General features: G+C 47.7%; 2 protein-coding genes across 5 annotated transcripts in view; one reads left to right on the top strand and one right to left on the bottom strand.

The window, feature by feature from the left end:
* Positions 1 to 6,268, bottom strand: part of SLC16A6 (solute carrier family 16 member 6) — a 24,993-nt gene extending 18,725 nt beyond the window's left edge. For 2 of the 3 annotated variants that reach the window (XM_006146746.3, XM_027771152.1), the window contains exon 1: positions 6,150 to 6,268. The gene's annotated coding sequence lies outside the window, so the exon portion shown is untranslated. The remainder of the gene's footprint in view (positions 1 to 6,149) is intronic. The other variant, XM_027771151.1, reaches the window with a different exon arrangement.
* ARSG (arylsulfatase G) overlaps positions 1 to 6,269 on the top strand; it is a 141,413-nt gene that overhangs the window by 26,512 nt on the left and 108,632 nt on the right. The gene's annotated exons all lie outside the window — the stretch shown is intronic.

The following is a 6,269-nucleotide window of genomic DNA, read 5'->3' as shown; positions in this document are numbered from 1 at the left end:
CTACAGTGAAAAATCTCTCAAAAAAAAAAAAAAAAAGAAGGGATGGACACACTGCAATCCCCTCTTCTTCATTCTCTTCCTGAGATTTTGGGCATGCATGCATGTACATGTGCCCCACATGATTTTCAAGCCACCGGGCCCTGGCCTGAACCAAGATTGGCCATGTGAGAGTCCAACGTGGTAACCACTACACCATCTGCTGGCCCCTCGGGCATAGAATACTTTAAGAAGCTTATGCTGTCTGCTAGGAAAGCCTCCGTATTGTGATGAGTGTTGATATGTCATGCCAGAAAGCCAATAGAAAGGTAGGAAGGGCAGTTAAATAGCTCCACATACAGGCTGAGCTTTGCAGAACAGTGCTCATCAGTGCTCCCCACTGGTTGACCATGGGAGCCTGGGGCCCCCTAGCAAACAAAGTTTTCACAAGACCTCTTCTTCATTGGTCTTGCAGAAGACACTCTCAAGATGAAGCCTCTGAGACAGAGGAATTAGAACAGCATGAGGTGGAAGATTTAGAAGACCAAAGGGAAAGTTATCTCCCAGTGCCGGCTTTAGAAGAGTGTTTGTCTTTGAGGAGGTGCTGGTGGGAAGGAGGGTGGAGGTGGTGGTGATTGTGAGCCTGCAGCTGTCAAGGCCTCAGCCTCCACCCCTGCACTCACTCACTGCCCAGCTTGAGCTTTTCCTTATGAAGACCCCAGCTGTGTTCATAGCCTCTCAGCTGGTGCTGTGTGTGCGGTACTGCTAACCTTTTGGAAATACTGCGTTTTTCTGTTCAGACTTTTTCAATGGCTTCCTCTTTCTGAAGGCTAAAATTCCCTCATGAGCCTGACTTTCAGTGTCCTTCATAATTGGACCCCAACCTGTCTTTGTAACCTTACTTCTTCCAGTTCTAGACTTGACTTGCCTGCTGTGGTCAAAATGGACTCCTCATGGGAGGGCCGGATGGTGGTGCAGGTAAAACGCAACACTCTCAAGGTTGACCCACATAGGAAGCTTCCAGGTTGTCCAGAGTATGCCGGGCACGTGTGTGCCCATGATCTAGGCTGGCTAAGGCTGGGAGTGGGTTGTTAGGGGTGCTGCCTCCTGCTCTCTCTCTGTCTCTCAGTCTCTTTCATGGAAGAAATAAACTTTTAAAAAGTTTCCTTAAAAAGTAAAATGGACTTCTCATGGCCCTCCAATTTCTATGCACCTTGCCTTTGATCAAACCATTCCCTAGGCTGAAGGTCCACTCCAGCTGGCGAGTATCTTTTTTTTTTAGAGGTTTTTGCTATAGGACGTGTGCACTCTCCAGAAAGACAGAGACAGAAAGCAAAAAATCACCCCCCCCCCAGGGGGGATGGCCACGCCACAATCCCTTCTCCTCCATTCTCCTCTCGGGATCTTGGACATGCACGCACATGCACCCGGCGTGAGTTTAAGCCACAGGGTCCAGGACTCGAACTGTGGTTGACAACATGGGAGTCCAGTGACATAGCCATTACGCTAACTACTGGTCCCTGGCGAGTATAATCTTGAGGGCCTGGCTCCATCAGATCCTGCTTTTTCCATAACGCTCTTGACCAATTCGCCCTAAGGAGCTCACTGCTTCATGTGACAGATTATCACTGAATGCTCAATTTTCTTCTATACATTTATCTTATTTACATTTTTTGAGAGGTTTTTGCTATAGGGCATGTGTGCTCACTAGAAAGACAGAGACAGAGAGACAGAAAGTGAGAAATCACCCCCCAGGGGGGATGGCCACACCTTAATCCCTTTTCCTCCATTCTCGGGATCTTAGGCATGCATGCACATGTGCCCGGTGTAAGTTTAAGCCACTGGGTCCAGGACTGGAACCGTGGCTGACTACATGGGAATAGCCATTACACCATCTACTGGTCCCTCTTATTTACATTTTTAAGCTCACAAAATCTGGAGTCTGCATCCCTTTGTAGCATCCTCATACTTGTATATGGCTTTATTTTTCAGCAAAATACCTACTAGGTGTCAGGCTTTCTGCTTCCACTGTAGGGATATTAGAGTGAAAAGGATGAGGGACGGTCTCTACCTCCATGGACTAAAATATGTTTATGATGACAAGGAACCTTAATACTGAAATGTATCCTATGTATTCATGACAGGCCCCATAACACAGAAATTAAGCATTATGTGGAGGAACCCAGAGCACCCATGTCCAATTGGGATGTGAATCCCAGCCCTAGATCCTGATGGGATGGAGAATCGGAGGAAGGAGGACTACAGCATGTCCAGGCCCCATTGAAACGTGCTTTCTCTTTATCAGATGTGTATGTGCACATGCTCGCTTGTAAATAAAGAAAAAATAAATAAAGCATTCAGCCACATCCTTCCAGAGTTAGCTTGTTTGACAAGCAGTCAGGATGAAATGGCTGTAAGTCTGAGGTCCTATTGGCAGGATTGTTGTGACCCAGATAGATGCCCGTAAGGTCTTAGTCTTTTTCCTTTTAAATAAAGAGAGCAACCTTTTTTTTTTTTTTAAATTCATAATAGAGCATATGTGTACATGAGAGACAGAGAAGTACTCTCTGCAGGGCCTGCTCACACTGGGATCCCCTTCCTGCAGTCCTCCAACCTGCTGGATCCTGGGCACTCATGCATGTGCTGGGTGTTCCAGGCTAACCAGGCTAGGGGTTCAAACCATGGTCGCCACGTGGGCTCTGGCTGCCTTTGAACAGCACCTTACCATTGTGCCACCGAGCCAGCCCAGGTCTTGAGTCTTAATGGAGGGCTCAGGCCCGACTTGAATATATTGAGATAAGACTGATAAAGGTTCCAGACAGACAAGCTGAACCTCTCTTAAGACTAAGATCATTGAGGGAAGAGACAGAAATCTTTGAGGTGGGCTGCATTTAGATGAGAACAAGACTGTGGCTTTTGTAGGAGCTGAACCACCTAGCATCCTTGGAAAGCTGTGGGATCAGTGGTTTGCACTTGCAAAATGGGTAGGGTTAAGATCAACCTGTAGTCCCCAAGTAGATAGAATTACAGAGTATTAAAGCTGAGAGGGAATTTCGAGCTCATTTTGTTCAACTGCACTTTGTAAAGTCTCTAAAAACTTATCAGGTGCCAACATCTGCATTTTGCATGTAAGATTACACATGACAGACACCTATAGGGCACTCAGCAGTGGACAGTGTTTGGCACAGGGACCAGCAGTTGGCGTAATGGCTATGTTACTGGATTCCCATGTAGTCGACCATGGGGATCCAGTGGCTTAAACTCACACCGCTTGCACGTGTGGGCATGCCCAAGATCCTGAGAGAATGGAGAAGGGATTGCAATGTAGCCATTCGCCCTGGGGAGTGATTTCTTGCTTTCTGTCTCTCTGTCTTTCTGGTGAGCGCATGTGCCCTATAGCAAAAACCTCTCCAAAAAATAAATAAATAAGGAAGTTTACTGAATGGGGCCAGCAGGTGGCATGGTGGCAAAGGGCACTGGACTCTCATATGGCTGACCGTGGTTCAAGTCCCAGACCTGGCATCCTGCTTTCTCTCTCTCCTCTCTCTCTCTCTCTGTCTCTGATCAAATTAAAATAAAGTTAAATTAAAAAAAAATGTTTACTGAACGAAGTATGAGTCTTGGGACATTCCTAAAGCGATGAGCAGCTCATGCCTTATAGACTAAATCATAAAAAGAAGAGTCTAGTTGCTGAATAAACCCTGTCTTGGACTCTGCTCTTTTTGTTCCTTCCATTCATTTAGCACAAGGCTGACTGCCTTTACAAACTGTCTACCTCTGCAAACAAAGCAACTCAAGACTGAATTTTGAATTCGCCTGAATTTCAAACGTGGCTACTTTGAAGCCTCTACAAATTCTCTAACATGGAAATTGTCCATGTTGGTTTTATGGTCATGTAAATTTATCAGATTGGAAGGGATATTAGTTGGCTGTATGGGGATTGAAGTGACAAGGCAAGTTGAGCTATGGCCTTGGGCGAATCATTTTGCTTCTTGATTTTCACTGACCTAACAGGTAATCGAGGGAGTTGAACCTACAATTCTGTGATAGCCTTTGACCCTCCTTGTGCTAGTTACACTTGCATCCTTCTCAAGCCTTTTAGGGGCGACGAGGCCCATGCGTGTATCTTTTTGAAGCCCCTGGGCAATATTTGTTGAGGTTCTGCTTGCACTAGTAGGGTGCATAATCTTGGGGGAAATCACTTAATCTCTAAATCTTTAAGAGCAGGAGTTAGACACAGCCATCTCATGGGTCTTTTCCAACTATAAAATTCTCCAGTTCCCAGCAGCCATCTTCCTCTCACCTCCTGTCCTTCTGAAGGAAGTATGACAAGACACGCGTGGGGCAGTCTGCGGTGTTTCCTAGTGACCTCTGGTTATCTCCAGTGTCCCCTTAAATAAATGGATAATCTGCCAAGGTTTAGAAATCTACGCCTGGGGGTAGATTTCACTGTGATTTAATTTGCTGAGAAAAGATTTGACAGGGGCATGAAAAATGAAGTCTATTGAGTTACTGGAGACCATCAGAACGTTGGTCCGGGATTAGGTCAGAACAAAGTTCAAAATGGCAGGCTCTGGGTGGAGATAGCTCCTTGCCTCAGCTGGGCATGAGCAAATGCACCCGGATCTCTCCATTCTTCTTAAAGGCGTAGTCTGGAGAACAGCCTTGGACAAGTTGTTTCTGGCCCCCGTTGTCACAACCAGTGTGTATTTGGATGAAGCTCATTTGAACTCTATTTAAAAAAAAAAAAAAATCCCAAACCTAACCTGGGCAGCAGCCGCAGAAGCGTGGAATCAGCGGATACAGCCGATTCACTCATTCTACAAGACCTTATGTTGAAACCTGAGCCCCTCATTTAAGTGTCCTCCTCAGGAGTTCCACGGAGGAAAGCCCTTTTTGGGAAACCACAAAAGGAAAACTTAGGGCTGTGGTGCTCAGGAATACAGGGGCTTTTCCACTTGACGGCATTGTTTATTTACATCTCCAAGTCTCTATCTGGGCCACTCTTCCCTCATTCTAAGAGGTGTTCCTACTATAGTCACCGGGCAGAATGGACTGCTGCCCCTAAAATGCCACGTAATGGTGCTTGGGGCACGGGGAACTGCAACACTTCGAGATTTTGGCATAAGCATTTGACATTTTCTTGCAAACAAGACACCATCTTACTATGATTTGCAAAAACAGTAAAATCACTGAGTAATCTCATTCCCAGGGTAGAAAGCGTCTCCGGTGAGCAGGAGCTGGCACCAAGCATCTCACTGTGCCAACCAAATGCACTTCCAGGTGGGCAGGTAGGAATTGCTTTCTTCCAGGTGCTCCCAGGAGCTTTTTCTAAGACCGACGCCCCCTGTGTTTGGGGACATTTTACATGCCACCTAACAAACTTCTATCACCTGTCTGCCAGGGGTGGGGAGAATAAAAAGCAAAGCAAAGCAAAGCAAACAACGACGCAGTAGAAAATAAGCCACTTCCTCTGCAAAACCATCCTCCCTCGCTACAGAACGGCTGGGTTACCTCTGCGCTTTCCTGCGGTTGGTAGCCTGGGAACCGTGGAAGTTGCGCGGGACCAGCCCCAGCCTCTGGCAGTTCTGACCATCCAGGTGCAGGGCCCGCGCTCTAGAGTAATCCCCGCCTTGCCCCCTGGACGAACGCTAGCTGTCCCGGCCGCTGGTGTGTTGGGTGGGAAGACCCGGACCCCCACTTCCCTCGCGCTGCCTCAGTGGCCGCCCTGCATGCGCGCGCGAGCCTGGGCAAGGAATGTCCCTCTGACATTTCGCTCTAGGGAAGCGCAGGCAACTTCATGCGGAAAATCCTAGGAAGAGGTGAGCCTGCCATCCTCGCCTCGCCCGACAGCCCGGAGCCCCTAACCCGGGCCGTGGGACACTCACAGGCCAGGCCTGCCTTCAGGTGCTGCCCGGACCCCAACTGTACCAGGGTCACGGGCGTTCAACTCTCGGCTGCCCGCACCGGCAAGAGCGCGTCATCCTAGTTACGTTCCCATTACATTCCGAACTGTCAGAATGTTTTTCGGAATAACCTCTCCAAAATGTTAAGATGTTCAGTAGTGTCCTTCAACGTCCCTCCCCAAAGCCCCCACACGTATATATATTTTAAAAAAAAACCATAGCCCACAATCAAACTTTTAAACATGTAAAATAATAAAACCAACTCACCAAGTTAGAAGGGAAGAGAATAAACCCCAATAAGGCGGAGGCTTGGCCTCCCCCTCCTTATAAGCCGCTCGGTAACATGAGAAAGGTTTAACCCTTTCGGGCGCGGGCCCGAGCCTATCC

This window comes from Tupaia chinensis, unplaced genomic scaffold, assembly GCF_000334495.1.
Source record: "Tupaia chinensis unplaced genomic scaffold, TupChi_1.0 Scaffold000187_1, whole genome shotgun sequence".
Lineage (NCBI taxonomy): Eukaryota > Metazoa > Chordata > Mammalia > Scandentia > Tupaiidae > Tupaia > Tupaia belangeri.
Note: the sequence above shows the minus strand (reverse complement) of the source record. Positions and strands in the feature narration are given on the sequence as shown.